Source organism: Armigeres subalbatus, chromosome 3 (genome assembly GCF_024139115.2).
Source record: "Armigeres subalbatus isolate Guangzhou_Male chromosome 3, GZ_Asu_2, whole genome shotgun sequence".
NCBI classification, from domain to species: Eukaryota; Metazoa; Arthropoda; class Insecta; order Diptera; family Culicidae; genus Armigeres; species Armigeres subalbatus.
Genome location: NC_085141.1, coordinates 208,096,064 through 208,114,555, shown reverse-complemented (window position 1 = coordinate 208,114,555; position 18,492 = coordinate 208,096,064).

Sequence of the window (18,492 nt, the reverse complement as noted above, 5' to 3'; positions counted from 1 at the left end):
GATGAAGATGTCGCTGCTGGTCGTCATTCGGAGACAAGAATCGCAGGAAATTCTGCATTCAATCAGTTAGACTCGTTTCATGTGATTGAAAATCCAAGTGTAGACGCAATGCATGATTTATTTAGCAATGGAGTTTGCAAGTATGGCCTTCTGTCTGCTCTCAATCACTTTATCTACAAGGAACATTTTTTTAACGTAACAGTTTTGAACACCAGATTAAATTTTATTAGTCGAACATCTCAGGATGTAGCTTTGAAACGAATGCCAGACTTTGAGGAGACGCATAATAGAAAAACTAGAGCAAAAGTTGTTGCTATAAGAATGACTGCTGCAGAAATGAAAGCTTTCTACTTTCTACTTTCTACCTACTATAAGGTCCGCTTGTACCACAAAATGATCCTGTATGGAACTTTTGCATAGTTTTGGTAAAAATGGTAGACTTAATTCTGGCAAAATCGTTCAATGAAAAGTTGTTGCTTGAAATGAGTGACTTGATTCAGTTGCATAATAGATTGTATCAGGATCTCTTCAAGGATACATTGAAGCCGAAGTAGCATTTTCTTATTCACTATCCAAAGATCATTAGACAAAGTGGACCTGTACATTTGATGATGTGTTTTCGGAATGAGGCAAAACACCAACACTTTAAGGAATATGCGCATGTAATATCATCGCGTATCAATATCGCATATACTTTATGCATGAAAGCTAGCTTACAGTTCAGTTATAATGTATACCACAAGACATTTTTCGATTCTAGCGTGAGATTTTTATGAGCAAACTTTAAAATCAAGGCCTTATTATTCACAAATAGTTACAGAGTGCCCGTTCCACGAAAATGAAAAAACCTATTTCGCCCGTGTCATCCAGTTGAAAGGCACTAAATTTGAAACTGGTCAATTTTTATCAACAATTGGAGACTCGGTAGTTTCGCTGTTAGAAATTGAAGAATTTATAAGGTACCAGAATCACTTACACGCTATATGTAGAAATTGGAAAGTTGGCAGATTCGAAGACCACTTATTGGCATATGAGGCAGAAGAACGAACTGATTTGTACAGCGTAATTGACTTACAAAGAAACGACGAGTTGCCATTTAGTATACATGAGGCGAATAAGTATTTTTTTAGATATTGTTAGGTTATTTTGTATTTATAAGTACATTATTAAATGTAATTAAATATATTTCGAATAAAATGTTAAGCTAAGATAAAACCATACCTTGTGTTTTCTGCAAATTCGATAAATAGCTTCGATAGCTTGTGGTACGGCATAGAAAATAATAATAAAAAATTACAAATTCAATGGGCAGGAGAGAAGCGGGTGATGGGTGATGAAGTCGATTGATCTCAGATCGTTTCATAAGGCAAATTTTTGAAAATCTTTCTGATTTCTTGTGGCAAAAAAACATAAGGCATTTGATTGAATTTCCCTAGTCCAGTTTCCTCAGTGTACGGCAAGTCGATGTTAATGGTACTCAGTGTTGGTAAAAACTCAAAATCTCAAAACTCATGGATGATTCAAATCAAGCATGAGTTGAAACGCACCCAACTCAGCACCTAAAAACTCATGGATGAGTTGAATCATCCATTTGAATCATCGTAGGTTTTCTTTTGTTCTCCTTCGTTAAAAACAGTGAATTGACGTTTGTCGCATAAAATATTAGACACTCTTTTATGTATAAGCAATAAATTGCCCCCAAATTGATTTCAAATGCGTTTTTAAACCAAAATGATTTTTTAGCAAATGAGTGAAATGATGCGTTTTAGCATGAAAAATTCAAGCGTGATGCATTCCTTTAAAATCGCAGATGATTTCATTCGCACGGGAGCGCTCGTTGATTGAGAATTATCAGTGATTTTACCAACACTGGGTACTAACACTAGTCCTGCCGTTCGGGCGGTTGTACAACCGTTGCAACTTTGCGATGTATGGGAGAAACTACATCCACGGACGCCAGGTCATACATACATCACCAAATTCAATGTCAAGAATCGACCTATCTACGTCAACGCAGATTCAATCGGCTAACACGCATGTATGTTCTTTTACAGACCACAAATCTGCAACAGCACGATTGTTTCTACCAAACCTTGGAAGAGAGCGCGGCCGTGAATATTGTAGTCTACGTCCTCACTTGCTAACAGCTGATCACATCAATGAGTATCAACAACACTGGCAAAGATGGACTCTACAACGGCAATACTTTCCGTCATAGATTTCATGGTGGATAACATTTGTAAAGGGCACGGCAAATGCTGGGTAAATCGTACCATTGGTACTTCGCGTACCTGAAGTAATAAAATAGACCCCATTTCACGCTCCTTAGCCTCTTACCCAGCAACTCCTAACCCCAACCAGAGATTGCAACATTTTATTGCAATCTCGCATTAGTTTAGCGTACAGTTTGCCATAATTTGCGACATATGCACAGATTGCATTAAGTAAACGACAGGGCCTTGTATTAGGTCACCGCTCTCGAGAAAATAAGAACTGATTATATGTTTGTGTCTACATAGAATTTAGATTAATTTTAATTATTAATTTTTTTTAATCTAATTTATTTTAATTTAGAGTGGAATCGCCAACTTCCTATTGTTAACATCTCTTGGATAAAGGGCGGGCTCTTCTCCCAATCTATTGGGTCAATCTGGGAAACGAGGGCTAGATTATATTATTGTATGTACAAACTTTCTTCTGGAAGGAGATTCTCTATTCATCCCGTGGATTCGCATAAGTGTCTCTGTTTATGGAACCACCCCACCCAGTTTTGATCCTTCATACAGGAGTTTGATGAAATACAAACAGTAATATTCCGTGTATAGTAGAAAATCGAAAATTTGTTTTCAATAAAATGAAATATCTACAGTTATCAGACGTCGCAACTCATTTCTGATTAGTGCGCATGATAGTACATCCATGCGTGCATGATGCGCACTTCTAATGAAATATTTCAAATTGTCGCGACTCGAGTGCTCAATCGCGCGGTCCGGTTTGGTGGCGGCCCGACAATATAATCATGATCAAATCGTTTATCAGATTTGTAATCTACTGGCAGGTGCCTTGCTGCAATAGATGGTAGTATCATCATCATCTTCATCATCCTCACATAGAATCTAATTTTACATTCCCATTCCCATCCCATGAAATGCTCTATACTTCAACAACCTCGGCAACCTTACAAAAAAATTCGGCCAAAGACGGGTGTTGAACCTGGACCCTCCACATTTAGCGCATCTCGACTGACGGGCCAACCATCGATGGTTTTTTCTCATCTGTTATATACCAGATCTGGACTATACAGAAGATGAGGAAAAACGCGACTAAAGGCTATCATAATCCACGTTTCATGCTATGTGGATATAATCTCAAGTGGAAGAGTAACAGGGATAGCAATGAGTGATACGAGTGGAATAAGCACCGTGCAAATCTGTGTTCTTTTACCGTCATCAAGCTCAATGGAACCGGGAAGACTGTGTTGGTCAAAGCAAGGATGTTATCGATCATTTAGTAATCTGCCTTTGATCATTTAGTAGTTTTCCAATAACTCATTCCAGAGGCTAAATTTTAAAATGTGTTGTATGGTGGACCTCTAGTGCAAAGGTTTATCTACAACTCTGCCAAACAGTCCGTTGTTTGAATTTCACTAATAACGGAGCTATAGCGCTAGTAGCAGTAACTTAGACTAAATGATTGCATATTTTGTTATCATTTAGTATAAGTATAGCAACTAGTATCGTAACTCCTTTGGTAGTGGAATTCGAACAACGACATGTTCAGGAGAGTTCTAGACCAACATTTGAAAAGGGCGGAACAGCCAAAATGTAAACATTGCAGTTTTTCGTTTGAATGCATAGAATATGATGCAAACTAGCCCATAGTAATCAAAAAATAATATTTTCTATCATTAAAAGTTATTTTGAGATACTTGGAAAAATGGCGGATTTCCATCCTGGTTATATTCACCAAACATGGTTCTTACGCTATTCTTTCAAAAGCATAGGAACTTAGCGAAACTTGTGTGAATAAGGTAGGGTTTACTCTATCCTTCATATTGAGTCAATATTTATTGCATTTTCACTTATATTTGCTGTAATAATGAATATTTTAATGAGAAATACGAAACAAGGATTTCCTACCTTTTGCTGGAGCTGTTGCTGTTACGGCGCGTACATCAGCCTGTTGAAAAGTTTATAGTGGAAATACGCCTTTCGAAAATAATCAGATGTAGGCTCCCGCGAGAGCTCTGTACCTTTAAATTTTTGTTCAATGTGTACACTGGACTAGCATAGAAGTGATTAGATACCACGTTTGTTTCTATTAAACCCTAATAATGCATAAAAATCATAATTAAATATATTTTATTAATTTCTTTTTTGGTTCCTTACTGGAAACCTAACAAAAGCGCATTTTCGTTATGAAACCTAAAAAATGTATATTAATAGCAGTTTTGCGCATATGTAACATGAAACTATTTGGAAGCAAATCTACTTCAGTCAGGTCATGTAAAATGAAACATTAGCATCATTACTAATGCCTTTCAGTGAGAGGATCAGTACCTATACCGAGTTGAGGCAAGCTTTAAGACCAATTATTTGAGAGACGTTCTTTAAGAATCAGTCACCCCCAGAAGTGATTCATCATATGCTGTTTATATTATTTTAATTTGAATTAGTAAAATCGATTTAAAACGATATAAAAACTTAAAGGTGCAGCCCAATGGGGTTGTACGCTAAGGTGATGCAGAACCATGTATGTAATAAGTATTATCTGTTTGTGTGTCTTTAGTACAATGATATTTTACTCTTCTCAAAGTCTCAGCATTAACGCTCGGTATCGTTGCGTTTGAATTTTCTACAGCAACCACTTCCAACAACCGTAATCAATGCTGAAGGTTTACGGCTGCAAACTGAGGATTAGAACTAAACTTATTGTTGCATTAATATGACTTCAAGGCGATGCACTTATAGGTTTGGTTGATTCAGCGAAACCCATTGCGAAACTGTTAGAAAATTATCAATAGTAAATAATTATCAATATATTTTATTTGATACATTTGATATGAAGAATTGACTCTTCCTTGATCGAATGGTCCAAGAAAATAGAGAATCCATCGAGAAACGGCTGAGATATTAACGTTCAAGTCTATCATATTTTTGTGAAGTTTTTCAATTTTTCGCAATCGTTTAATGTACCCCAATATAGAAAATACAGACGTGGCCCCAAATCAAACCTGTTTTTCTCCTAATCTATGATGAAAAGCTTAAAAATTAATGTTTTAATTGGTTTATTTCTTGAGAATAACGTGCTACGCAATTCAAGCTGTACAGAAATAACCTAAAAGTAGGCAATTTATCGGTGAAACGTTGGGCGGAACAACACAGGCAGTTGGTAACAGGACTAATTTCCATGGCGTATTTCCAGTGAGACTTTGATTTTGGGCGTAGTGCATGTAATTTCCATTTCTGAAGCTAATATACACTTAGCTGCATATTTTGGCATAGCACATCGAAGAGAAAGGTAGTTTTCATCTATAATATGCAAAAAGTTCAATTTTTATTGAATATTCACTAAATAGGAATTGATTTACAAGCTCGAAACTTGGAGAGCAATTTTCTCAGTTTCATGTTAATGGAATTCCGCCCTTTTCAAATGTTGGTCTAGAGTTGTAGAAAAACCTTCGTACTAAAAGTCCACCATACAACACATTTTGAAATTTAGCCTCTGGAATGAGTTATTGACAAACTACTAAATGATCGAATGCAGATTACTAAATTCGTTTAGACGTATTGATCGAAACCAAATAAACCAACTTAATAACCATTAAGGTACCCCGGGGCAAGTGGGACCTAAAAAAACGCTAGTTCAGCAAAATCGCTAACGCATACTTAGAAAACAGGGTATTTCAGGACTTTAACCACGGATACATCATTATATGCTTCCGTTGTTGAAGTGTAGACGTGTTGTAAGCCATTTATTCAGTTACAAAAATATTGGTAGTGACATAAGTAAATTTACCTGTGGCACCTGTCGTAAACTCGGCTGTAACAATGTCCCAGCCGAACTCATGTAAAGTGAGCGACCGAAACCACGCTCCGCTCATCAACACTTCTATTACAAGACTGACTGACAAACACCCAGGCACGCACGACCACTCAACTTAAATTTTGACTGTTGATACACGCTCTAAGCAATTTAATAAGATTTAAATATAATACATACTCAAGTTTTTTTTCTTTTCTAACCGGTGCTAATTACTGTACAGCACCCACTTACCCCTTCAAACGGGGCAAGTAGGACCTATTCTGCTCCATACTGTCGGACAAAACTAATCTGAAGAATGTAGATATAATGTTAATGTAATTTCCGTGTCGTAGTATTTCAGATCATGGATGGGGGTTTATTGATTGTCAGACTTTTGTTTTTGGCAAAAGAAAGGGATTACAATGTTAGCAGATTTAAAAACAAGACAACAGCCGCTTTACTTTTTAATTGTCTGTTGTCTGGCTTTACATTAGCTTACTTTCTTACCAAATGTGTACGATGGAAGAGATAAGCAAATCTTTGTTCACTTTTCGAATGAATGTTCCTCTGTTTAGCAGTTTTAGCACAAATTATTACATAAATTAAAACTTCAAAAGGAACGTTTTTATTCAGGCGGTGTTGTAAATTTGTAATAGAACGAAATGGCCAATTTATGTCTTAAGCACTTTATTTATCTGAAGATCGGTTAATCTGATGCAAAGCTTAAAAATAACAAACAACAAGACAAAACCTGTCGATCTATTGTAGAATAAATACTCCTCCGGAAGTTCCTCCAGGAACTCCTCCAGAAGTTCCTCCAGGAATTCCTCCGGAAGTTCCTCCAGGAATTCCTCCGGAAGTTCCTCCAGGAATTTCTACAGAAGTTCCTCCAGGAACTTCTCCGGAAGTTCCTCCAGGAATTTCTCCGGAAGTTTCTCCAGGAATTTCTCCGGAAGTTCCTACAGGAATTTCTCCCGAAGTTCCTCCAAGAATTTCTCCGGAAGTTCCTCCAGGAATTTCTCTGGAAGGTCCTCCAGGAATTTCTCCGGAAGTTCCTCCAGGAATTTCTCCGGAAGTTCCTCCAGGAATTTCTCCAGAATTCCTCCGAAAGTTCTTCCAGAAATTCCTCTGGAAGTTCCTCAAGGAATTCCTCTGGATGTTTCATATGAACATGACTAAAAATATGTATTTCCGACAGTAGCTATATAAATCTAGACTTAACGGTAAAAATACCATCGGCGTGGTCAAACATATTCGGCGGCGTGGTCAATTTTCATACGGCGGTGCGGGTGGTGCGGTGCGGCGGGCGATTCATTTTTTACGGCCGCGGTGGCGTGAGAAAATCGTCGGAAATCGTTTGAAGTTTTTAAAAAATATGTGAATAGCTTTTATCCACTTATCAATAAATCTTTGGTTCGCAACATTTTGCATTCGGTGTACAAACTTGTCCCATTGTTTCCAATTTAAATATAGCCAGACCCATTTTTTTTACACAGGCAATCCTTATAAACCACGCCTGAGTGGCGTGTTCATAGGCAATTGTTTTTTTTTTTTTTTTAATTTTTTTCATTATCAATTCAGAAAAAAATATCCAGGTTATAAAGTATAATACAATAGAGAATAATAAAGAATAATATATTATAATAGAGTTTTTTTTCGTTAAGTTTTCTACATTTCATCAATATTACTTGTCTTAAAACAAGTTCGTATTACCTCATTTATTTCCACCACTTGATTGTGACGGAGGTGTAAGGACGTCTTTAGTATCTCGTATGAGATAATCGAGTCAAGTCAAATACGAAACACTGAAGACGGCATTACTGTTGAGGTAGAAATACATATCTGTTAAAGTTGCAATCAAATGGGATAGAACGAACTCGTCTTATGACAAGCGAAGACATTCCATTATAAGCTCAAAATAATTTTCTTATCATCAATATTACTTTATAATCTGTTCCAATCTTGGAGCACAATATAAATTGCTACACTGTTATATATTTAATCGAACCTAATTGAAGCATATACCTTGGGAGCATATGCTGATGATCAATTACCCATACTATAATGGAAAGGAGCTTTATTCGTCTCCGAACACTTAACTCAATTAAGCTGAAAATTAAACTATATTTCCATTTTAAACTGAGTTACTTCAATACCCACCGGGAGTTGCCCGGTGTATGATTCGTTTCCATTACTGGAGGAAACGGCCGCATGGCAGACCGGACGGGCAACAATGTAGCAATTAAGTCCCATTGCGACTGCTGTATGGCATTCACAAACTTTGCAAAAGCCTGGGAAAAAAACTTTCAAACCATCCAAGACAGGTTCATTTTCTCCGTGCAAAGTTAGTCCATTTTTATATTCTGACAGCGTCACGCTGCCAGTTCACTTGTCGAAAAAGTAGCTGGAGCACATAAAATGAAGTCCAGTAGGTTCCCCTGGAAGTGGAACGGCATTTTAGCAGAAAGTAAAACAATATGTTTGGCATTTCTTTGCCACGTTCCCGTCAGTTGACCAGTACTTAGATACAACTTTTGTGCAGGAATTATTATTTTTACAACATTCTCAACATGTTTCATGAAACTTTCCATGTCTCCATCAGCTGTCTGACCGTACCGTCCCAGGTTGGCTGCCTGTCTGAGAATGGAAGACAGTGCATGGTTTAACTCAGTACAGTATCTCCAAAACGATTAAGTCGAGGTTATTATGCAGCTTCTTTCAAACACAGAGGTTTCTAGAGTTTTAGCCACGTAGCATTTCTTCGAGGTTGTCGACAAAAACTCTGTGTTTACGATAAACGATACACATTAGTCAGTTTCAACCATAACTAAATTTGTTGAATTAAAAAATCTTTTGTTGTAAAATATGGGTAAAATTATTATTTTAAGACTTTATTTTTCTCTTAAATTAGCTTAACCTTTGTGAGCATACGCTCATATTTGATTAGTTTTATGATTAAGGGTGTCATTTTCATACGCTCCATATGAAAAAAAATAATTTGTATGTAATCTTACCTGAGGGAAGAAGATTAAAAGACAAAAATCATTGAACGGGAAACCCCTGCCAAAACACTCAACACGAATAGAAAGTGTAGTCCCACCCAAGGTAGCTTTGCAAGAACCGGCCAACTTTGCAAAGTGTGCTCCTCGTAAAGCAGGACGACAAAATCTCAAGAAAACACCCCTCAGGGAAAACATCCAACTCCGGTATAAGTATCGTAAAAAAGACCTAGCACTATAGTGGAACCGTTAAGTTTGTCCTACAAACTCGACTCACATATATTTTAGATCGTTTTGTGCATAAAAGTTGCTGCTACTTCCCCAAGGAAATGGGCATAATCGAGTTTGTGTAAGTGCGTATCTAATGATTTCTTTAATTAAGTGCCACTCGTTTGAGTGGTCGGCAGCGTTAGACATATACAGGAAGGGAATGGTTACTGCTGTAAGCGATAGCTTTGTATCTTCCCCTCCCCCGCCCGGAAGAGATCAAGCACCTCATGCATAGGTGTGTTCAAGAGAATTTTCGTGCCAAAAGTTTATCCTCGTTATGAACGACTTTGCTCTAGCAAGTGCCGCTAAAATTGTTGAAGGTGAGGTACTCGTCAAACTGAAGATGAGCTGCCACAACACTGACTGTGCTGGCTTTCCATCTTTAAGATATGCAGGTGATTATGCGATAACGTTTTGTCACATCCAGCACGAAAAACGATGTACAATGCGAGGTGGTGTTGTTTATATAAACCTGACTTGTCTAGAAATCTTCGTGAAAACATGTTGGTATAAGAAAACTTTGATTGCTATGCAATACACATGACCACTTATATGCAAAAACATTTGCTCATTTTGAATCTTTAAAAGTTGAAACAATGCCAATTTCCCTAATGATCTGTCTGTTCGTAATAATTTTGTCATAGATGGGAACTGGCTTTAATAACTGAACAGGTGCAAATTGAAATAGAATGAACAGAGAGAATAGAATCATATTGATCTTGGCTAACGAACAAGGACAATCACGAAAAAATATACTGGCTGCCACCATTTCCATCCTAGCCCTTACCTTTCATGTCGATTAATAGGCGGACAGCACATCTGAAAATTATTTGTTCGTGCATGCTGCAGCGGAGCAAATATTATGATTTGCGATAAATAAGTAACTTTGGATTTGAACAACCTATCTATCCAATTTTATTATGGGCAGACTACTAATTTATGCGGATACGATAGTGAAACTCATATTGTTGAAAATAGCAGACAGAAATTTTGAATGTCTAGTCAGCCATTGAAAACTAACATCAAGAGAAGTAAAAAACATAAAAACGAGCATCCCTAGTTTTTAACACTAAAATACTGTCAAACTATTCGACAATTTGATGTTTTGATGCTACCTATCAAGACCTATTGTTTCATATTATAAATATATAAAACCAATGATAATTGTAAACGGTTAACATAAATCATGTAGTTAATCGGTGGAAAACAACATAGCATGTTTGTTTAATACATGTGAGTTTATCATTAGATTCAAATAAGCCTCTGTAAGAAAGTCTTCAACCTTGAGCCAGGCAAAAGGCTTAACAGTAATTATTTATAATCTGAGAAATTATTTTCTGCGAAGCATAAGCCATCTGAAGCGTTCCTTCATTTCGCAAATTCCCTTTTTTCCACCAAGTTAATATTTCGCTCCTGCCGTCACGCGATACTTCTATGCTAGCGTTGTACATACCTACAGCTAAGCTTCTTCCATAAGCGAGCAAGAAAGAGTAGTAACTTAATTTTCATTTTTTGCGTGACATGAGAAAAGTGTGGAATCAAGAAAAACCTCAAATCAGGCCTGTGTTTGAGCTGATTCACCTGAATTGTCAACGTTTCCGACGCGTTGTCAGTTACCTTGGCGGAGTAGAATAACCTTCCTCAAGATCGGAAATGATAAAAAGAAATCCCGTTTCGTCAAGTGTGAGAATGCACAACACTGTGTACGTAAATCTGATGGGATTGATTATTTCTTTTTATTATCATTTGGTGAGTCATTTCCCTACGACTTGATTGGTTTTAATATACCTGAATACCAGTTAGCCCAGCACCCGAGTTGAGGAAAATTGCTCAATAATATCAAATGTTGATTAAATAACAAAATGAGATATGGACATGAATGATATAAGAGATAAATGATCAGACGACAATGTAAATATTTTTCACTGAAATATCATGAGGATATCAAGTTATGCTATTTGTAAGAAGTGATCAATATCATGTGACATTAGCTTGCTCTTATCCATAGCATATCTTGATATTTCGATATGATATTACGTTGCAATTTTTTGATATTGTTGCCTGTTCTTTTATCTCTTTTATCAATCAGGTCCATATCATGTTTTGTTGTTCTGTTCATGGCTTCTGCCTGGGAAGCGTCACTACACCTGACACATCGTGGAGCGGCGATGTTTTACCAGTTTCCCCAAACTTTCGGTGTCCCACAATCCAATTCCACTGCATGCAGTCAATGTGTTTGTGACTTTATCCGAAGTCGCTAGCCTCTATTCGGTTCGGTTCGGTGTGCCATAGGTGCCCCCTAGAGTGCCGTTCATTTTTCTTTTACACGCTCGCCAAGTCGTTCTATACCTGGTCAGCCCATATCGCTCGATGCGCTCCACCCCATCACGTTCCTTCCGAATCGGAAGCGAACACCATTTTTGCTCGGTTGCTGTCCGGCATTCTTGTAACATGCCCTACCCATAGTACCCTTCCGGATGCTGAGTTCGCCATAAAGCTGGGCATCCATCTGGTTCATCCTTCACCGCCACACACCGTCTTCTTGCACACAACCAAAGATGATCCTAAGCACCCTTCTCTCGAACACTCCGTATGCTTGCAAGTCCTCCTCGAGCATTGTCCAAGTTTCGTGTCAGTAGAGGACTACCGGTCTTATCAGCAATACTTGGTGTTGCAGCGCCTGGCAACACTGGGAAAGTGGGTAGTAAGGACGTCGCCGGTCCGGCCCTTTGAAGAACAAACCTTAAACGTCAGTCTAAGTTGTCATCGTGACAAATCACATTTCCTAAAATCGATTGTGAGTAGCAGATTTATTTAAAGTAATTATAGTCCTAAATCCCATGATTAAGTTGAAATACTACGAATTAAGGTAATATTGTGTTGAATTTTCAGTATGATTAGCTAGCAGATGTGAATTTGAACTGTATAGTTAGAGTGGCACTGGGAACAATAAATATGTAACCTCAATCGTTTATCTTCAGGACCCCACTCTGAATTTAACTGTGTGCAGTAAATTGGCATTGTCTAGTTGCTCAGGATAATTGTAAGGTAAATATGTAGAAGACGAGATAAATGATAAAATAATTTACCTACTTGTCTGGGGAATACTTACCGATTCAACACCTACCTGTAGATACTGTGTATTGCATAACTGACACGTCGCTGAAGATAGTTCGGGTAAATCGTTACCAGGAAAACTAAATGTAAGATGAATGATTTCTATAATGCCATTGAAACTAATAAAATAAATTTTCAGCTTTCAGCTGCGTACACTGAAGAGGTGACCGCTGCAGAGAATTTTCAAATCGTATCCGAACAAATCTCAAAGATTTACCTCAGCATCTGAAGTTGGTTACACAGGACTTCTTTTTCCGCGAAACATGCCAGAATCAGATCGTCACGATTGTAAGGTTTGCCGCAGGTCAAACAACGACATGGTGTTCTGCGCCGCTTGCGAGGAGTGGTTTCATTACCAATGCGTGGGAGTGACTTCGGCTGTGGCCAACGAAAGTTGGATGTGCGCATTATGTTCTGCACTACCGTCAGCAACAAGGATCGGCGAAGTGAGTGCACACGATGTTCCAGCAGTCGTAACATCCAACAACGAAGTCGTTACATCAACCGTAGGCGTATCAAATCCAGCACAGGCTACAGCTTCCACATCTACAATGAAGTCATTCTCGATGGGCACTGGTTTACCACTGTCTACAGCAGAAGTACGTCCAGCCACGACATCGACGGTATTCCAGAGACTGTTGCCGACGGTAACTACAACCAATCAAGGTCAGTCAATCCTAACAGAGCAAGCGTGAGCAAGTCTCATGTGGGTTCAAGAGCAAAGTGTAATGTTAGAACAACAGATAGAAGACGTGAATAGAAGAGAAATGGATAAGAAGAAGGCCATGCTAGGGCACATAACAGATAAAGCCATCCATGAGATCGTTTATGGTTCATCGTCAAGTAGTTTTAACGAGCATTCCTCTGTGGTTGGGGTCGATAAGGGAGGAGACTGGTTAGGGAAGATGGTCGCGCGGATGAGCAGCATTTCTCTGACCCCTGCATTCTCGGGGGCAAGCACAATACCGTCAGTCCTTCCTGTGCCTAACAATATATCCACTCCGACGTCCGGGTTTGTAAATCATAATGTATCTGATCCGCCTTTGTCCTCAATGACTCATGGAGGATTGGCTACTTCGACAAATAGTTTTTCAAGTCCGATTCAACCACCACAGGCGATGTCGTCCCCTCTTACGTCAGTGAACACGCAGTTTCGAGGGGTTTTTCCACAACCATTTTCGACATCTTCATTCGGCATTCCAGTTCCTTCGATGGTGGGTAATGTGACTAACGTTGTTACCGCGTGTTCCACAATCCCAACAGCGTCGGTCCCGCAGGCATCATTCTACACCGGGTTGCCAATGATCCCGAATGCTCCAAGAATGGAATCAGCTCCGAACTTTTTCCAACTACATTCGCCAGCAAATCTCGCTTCGGTGGCGCAATTACCGTATGTTATGAGTCCGACGCAACATCAGCTGATGGCGAGACAGGTCATGCCAAGAGACCTTCCAATATTCCGTGGAGATCCAGAGGATTGGCCGCTATTTTACCGTGCTTATGTAAACTCATCAAATGCATGCGGTTACTCTGATGTAGAGAACTTGGCTCGGTTGCAGCGGTCATTGCAAGGGAAAGCGTTTGAAGCTGTAAAGAGCCGCTTACTTCTACCGGCATGCGTTCCCCAAGTCATATCTACTCTCTATATGCTATACGGAAGACCGGATTATTCAAACGCTGCTAGACAAAGTTCGCGACTCTCCAGCTCCAAGGGCGAATAGGTTGGAGACGCTTATCACTTTCGGGATTGTGGTGCAGAATTTGTGTGACCACATTGAAGCAACGGGACAAGTGGCGCACCTATGCAATCCAGTTCTATTACGGGATCTGGTTGAGAAGATTCCGACTCAGCAGCGTTTGAATTGGGCGCTGTATAAAGAACAGTTTGCGGCAGTTGCTCTGCGAACATTTGCGGGGTACATTTCTATGTTGTTAGCAGCAGCCTCGGAAGTTACAATCAGTATAGACAATAAGGAGTCAGCCAAGCCAGGCCGAGGAGAACGGAGCAAAGATAGAAACTTTCTCAACACTCACGCTGTGTGTGAATCACACAAGGAGGGCAAGCAGGAAGAAGACACAAAAAAGGAATCGAAGGAGATGCTGTGCTTGGCATGCAATGGGCTTTACTTAACCACAAAGTGAAGGATTGTGCATCATTTAAGAAGTGGGATTCCAACAGACGCTGGAAGACAGTTCAGGATCATCATCTCTGCCGTACGTGTCTAGGAAAACATGGCCGGCGACCATGCAAGTCGCAAACGCATTGCGGCATACAAGGCTGTCAGCAACGACACCATCAGTTGCTGCATTCCGGTGTGCAAAAATATGTGCAACAACCCAAGGAGGGACATACTTCAACAAAGCAAGGCGACAACTCGCGAGAAGGGTTGAGCGCACATCATGCTACCAAGAAATCTACGCTGTTCAGGATTCTACCCGTAAACCTTTTTTGGAAAGGGAATTCAGTGAAGACTTTTGCGTTTTTGGACGATGGCTCGGACATGACTTTAGTCGATCAATCGGTTGCAGAGCGTTTAGGCATTGATGATGGCGAACCCCTCCCCCTTTGTCTAACTTGGACTAGCAACGTGACTCGGCAGGAACCAAAATCACAGCGGATCTGTCTGGAGATTTCTGGGCAGGCAAAAACAAATTGTTCACCTTGAACGACGCGAGGACGGTTGCCAATCTCAATCTTCCGAAGCAATCCTTGGGGTACGAAGATTTGTCACGACGATATGCTTACCTTCGTGGTTTACCGATCAGCAGCTAAGAAGCAGCCACACCCGGGATATTAATCGAATCAAATAATGCCAGCTTGATAGCAACACTGAATCTACGGGAGGGTCACCTAGGTGACCCTTTAGCCAGCAAAACTCGGCTTGGATGGTCTATCTATGGATACACCACTGACGGTAAACAAACAGCGAACTTCACTTTGCACGCTTGTGAATGCCAAGGTGACTGCCAAGCGCTTCACGAGCTCGTCCAAAAACATTTTACGATGGAAAACGTAGGAGTCTCGGCGGACAAGGGACCAGAGTCAGAGGAGGACAAGCGCGCCCGTCGGATATTGGAAGAGACAACGAGGCGTGTAGCAAATAGATTTGAGACGGGACTTCTGTGGCGACACGATCAAGTGAAACTTCCCAACAGTTTACCTATGGCAATGCGTCGTCTAGAATGTTTTGAACGAAGAATGAACAGGGATCCCGAATTACAGGCCAGCGTGCGTCAACAGATTAATGAATATCTTGAAAATAGCTATATACACGAAGCAACACTTCAAGAAATGCAATCAGTAGATCCTCACAGAGTGTGGCATCCCGAAGGGTAAAATTAGGTTAGTCTGGGATGCAGCGGCGAGAGTGGGAGATATATCGTTGAACGCTATGCTGCTCAAGGGACCCGATCTGTTGTCTCCTCTTGCTTTGGTATTGTGCAGATTCCGTGAGCGGCCAGTGGCGATTTGTGGAGACCTGAAGCAAATGTTCCACCAATTCAAAATTCGCAAAGAAGACGTACACAGTCAGCGTTTTCTGTATCGAGAACACCCGTCACAGCCGGTGAAGACATTTGTCATTGATGTTGGTAGTTTCGGAGCCACCTGCTCCCCGTGCCAAGCCCAATACATAAAGAATATGAACGCGAGAGAACACGAAGCGGAGTTTCCAGAGGCAGCGAAAGCAATTCTGGAGAAGCATTATGTGGACGATTACCTCGACAGTTTCGATACGGAAGCAGAAGCAGTCAAAGTAGCGTTGGAGGTTAAGAAGATACATTCTTGCGGGGATTCGAGATCAAAACTGGCATTCTAACTCCAATACAGTTCTGCAGCGGATCGGGGAGGCACAAAAGTCCAGTTGAAGGTCATCAACATTGGTTCAGCGAGTGAAGAAGAACGAGTTCTAGGACTCTTTTGGTTGCCGAGTGAAGACGCACTGGCTTTCGCTGCCGAGTTGCAACTGGATGGGATTACACCGACGAAGCGCAATATTCTTCGGTGTGTGATGAGTTTGTTCGACTCTCAAGGTGTTCTTTCGCACATCACAATCCAAGGAAGAATGATTGTTCAAGACACCTGGCGCAGTCGAATGGAATGGGATGATGAAATCTCGGACATTATCCGTACCCGCTGGTCCAGGTGGACGAAGTTGTTTAAGGAAGTCGGTCAGATGAGGCTTAACAGAGTCTATTTCCCAGGCGTTTCTGCCTCTGAGATCGGTTCAGTGGATTTACACATTTTTATTGACGCGAGCGAAGAAGCTTATGCTTGTACGGCCTATTTCCGAATTATGGTCAATGGTAAGGTGTATATCACACTCGTAATGGCGAAAGCAAAGGTTGCACCATTGAAAGCTCTATCTGTGCCTCGGTTGGAGCTGATGGGTGCAATTCTTGGTGCTAGACTTGCGAAAGCGGTGGTGGAGTACCACACCCTTCCAATTAATCGGCGAATATTCTGGACCGATTCAAGAACAACGCTGGCCTGGATTCAATCAAATCATCGGCGTTACCGCCAGTTCGTAGCATTTAGGGTTGGGGAGATTTTGAGTAAGACAGATGCTAATGCGTGGAGATATGTACCTACACAACACAACCCTGCTGACGAAGCAACCAAGTGGGGGAAAGGTCCCAGTACTGACGGTACGTCATGTTGGTTCCGGGGACCAGATTTCCTTTACCTCCCAGTCACAATGGCCAGAACAGAAAGAGACTGCTTCACTAGACACGGATGAAGAAATACGACCCTGTTTCGTACATCATGAATTACGAATCGAAAGTTTGTACCAGTTTGACAATTTTTCCAAGTGGGAACGTCTATTGCGAACGGCTGCCTATGTTTGTCGCTATATTGGTAACTGTTACCGGAAGAGTAAGAAGCAAACACCCACGAAGGGTCACCTGAAGCAGGAGGAATTAAGGAATGCAGAGAACGATCTGTTTCGCACAGCACAAGCGTTGGCGTATCCAGAAGAAGTAGCAGTATTGAAATGACGAAAGAATGTGAAGAAATAAGTAGAGAAAACTAGCCCTATCTACAAATTTTCACCATTCCTGGACGAGATCGGGGTGTTGCGAGTTGACAGCCGTATTGGTGCTATCCCATACGTCACGTACGACTTCAAGTATCCAATTATCTTGCCACGTCATTACTCCCTCACTAAACTGATCGCTGACTGGTACCACCGGAGATATTTGCACGCCAACAATGCGACAGTACACAACGAAGTGCGTCAACGGTTCCATATTTCAAACCTGCGCACAGTAATCCACCAAGTAACGAAAAGATGGTAAACATGCAGGGTCCGCAAGGCAAAGCCAGCAACCCCAAGAATGGCTCCCCTACCAATGTCGCGCATGGCTGCTATGACGCGGCCATTTTCGTACGTAGGCTTGGATTATTTCGGGCCTATTCAGGTTCGAGTCGGACGCAGCTGTGTTAAACGTTGGGTCGCTTTGTTTACGTGCCTCACTGTTAGGGCAATACATCTAGAGGTAGTGCATTCTTTGTCTACTGAGTCATGCAAGATGGCTGTTCGTCGATTCGTGGCACGTCGTGGTTCGCCCATTGAAGTTTATTCGGCCAACGGAACGAATTTTCAGGGGGCCAGTCGAGAATTACCAGACGAAATTAAAGCAATCGAACTTGATCTGGCGTAGACCTTCACCAACTCGATCACCAAATGGGTTTTTAATCCACCGTCGGCACCACACTTCGGTGGCTCATGAGAGCGTCTCGTAAGGTCCGTTAAAGTAGCACTTGGATCACTGTGCAGCAGTCGTAACCCGGATGATGAAACCCTGTTGACAGTCATCGCGGAAGCCGAATCCATAGTGAACTCTAGGCCCTTAACAACCATCCCGATGGATAACATCGATCAAGAAGCGCTCACTCCAAACCACTTCATTCTTCTGAGCTCCAGTGGTGTCAACCAACCCCCCGTGAATCTATCAGAGTCAATGCAAGTCACTCGAACGAACTGGAAAATGGCCTAACAACTGGTAGATCAATTCTGGCGGCGTTGGATAAGGGAATACCTCCCCATAATCGCTAACAGGACTAAGTGGTTTGAGGAGG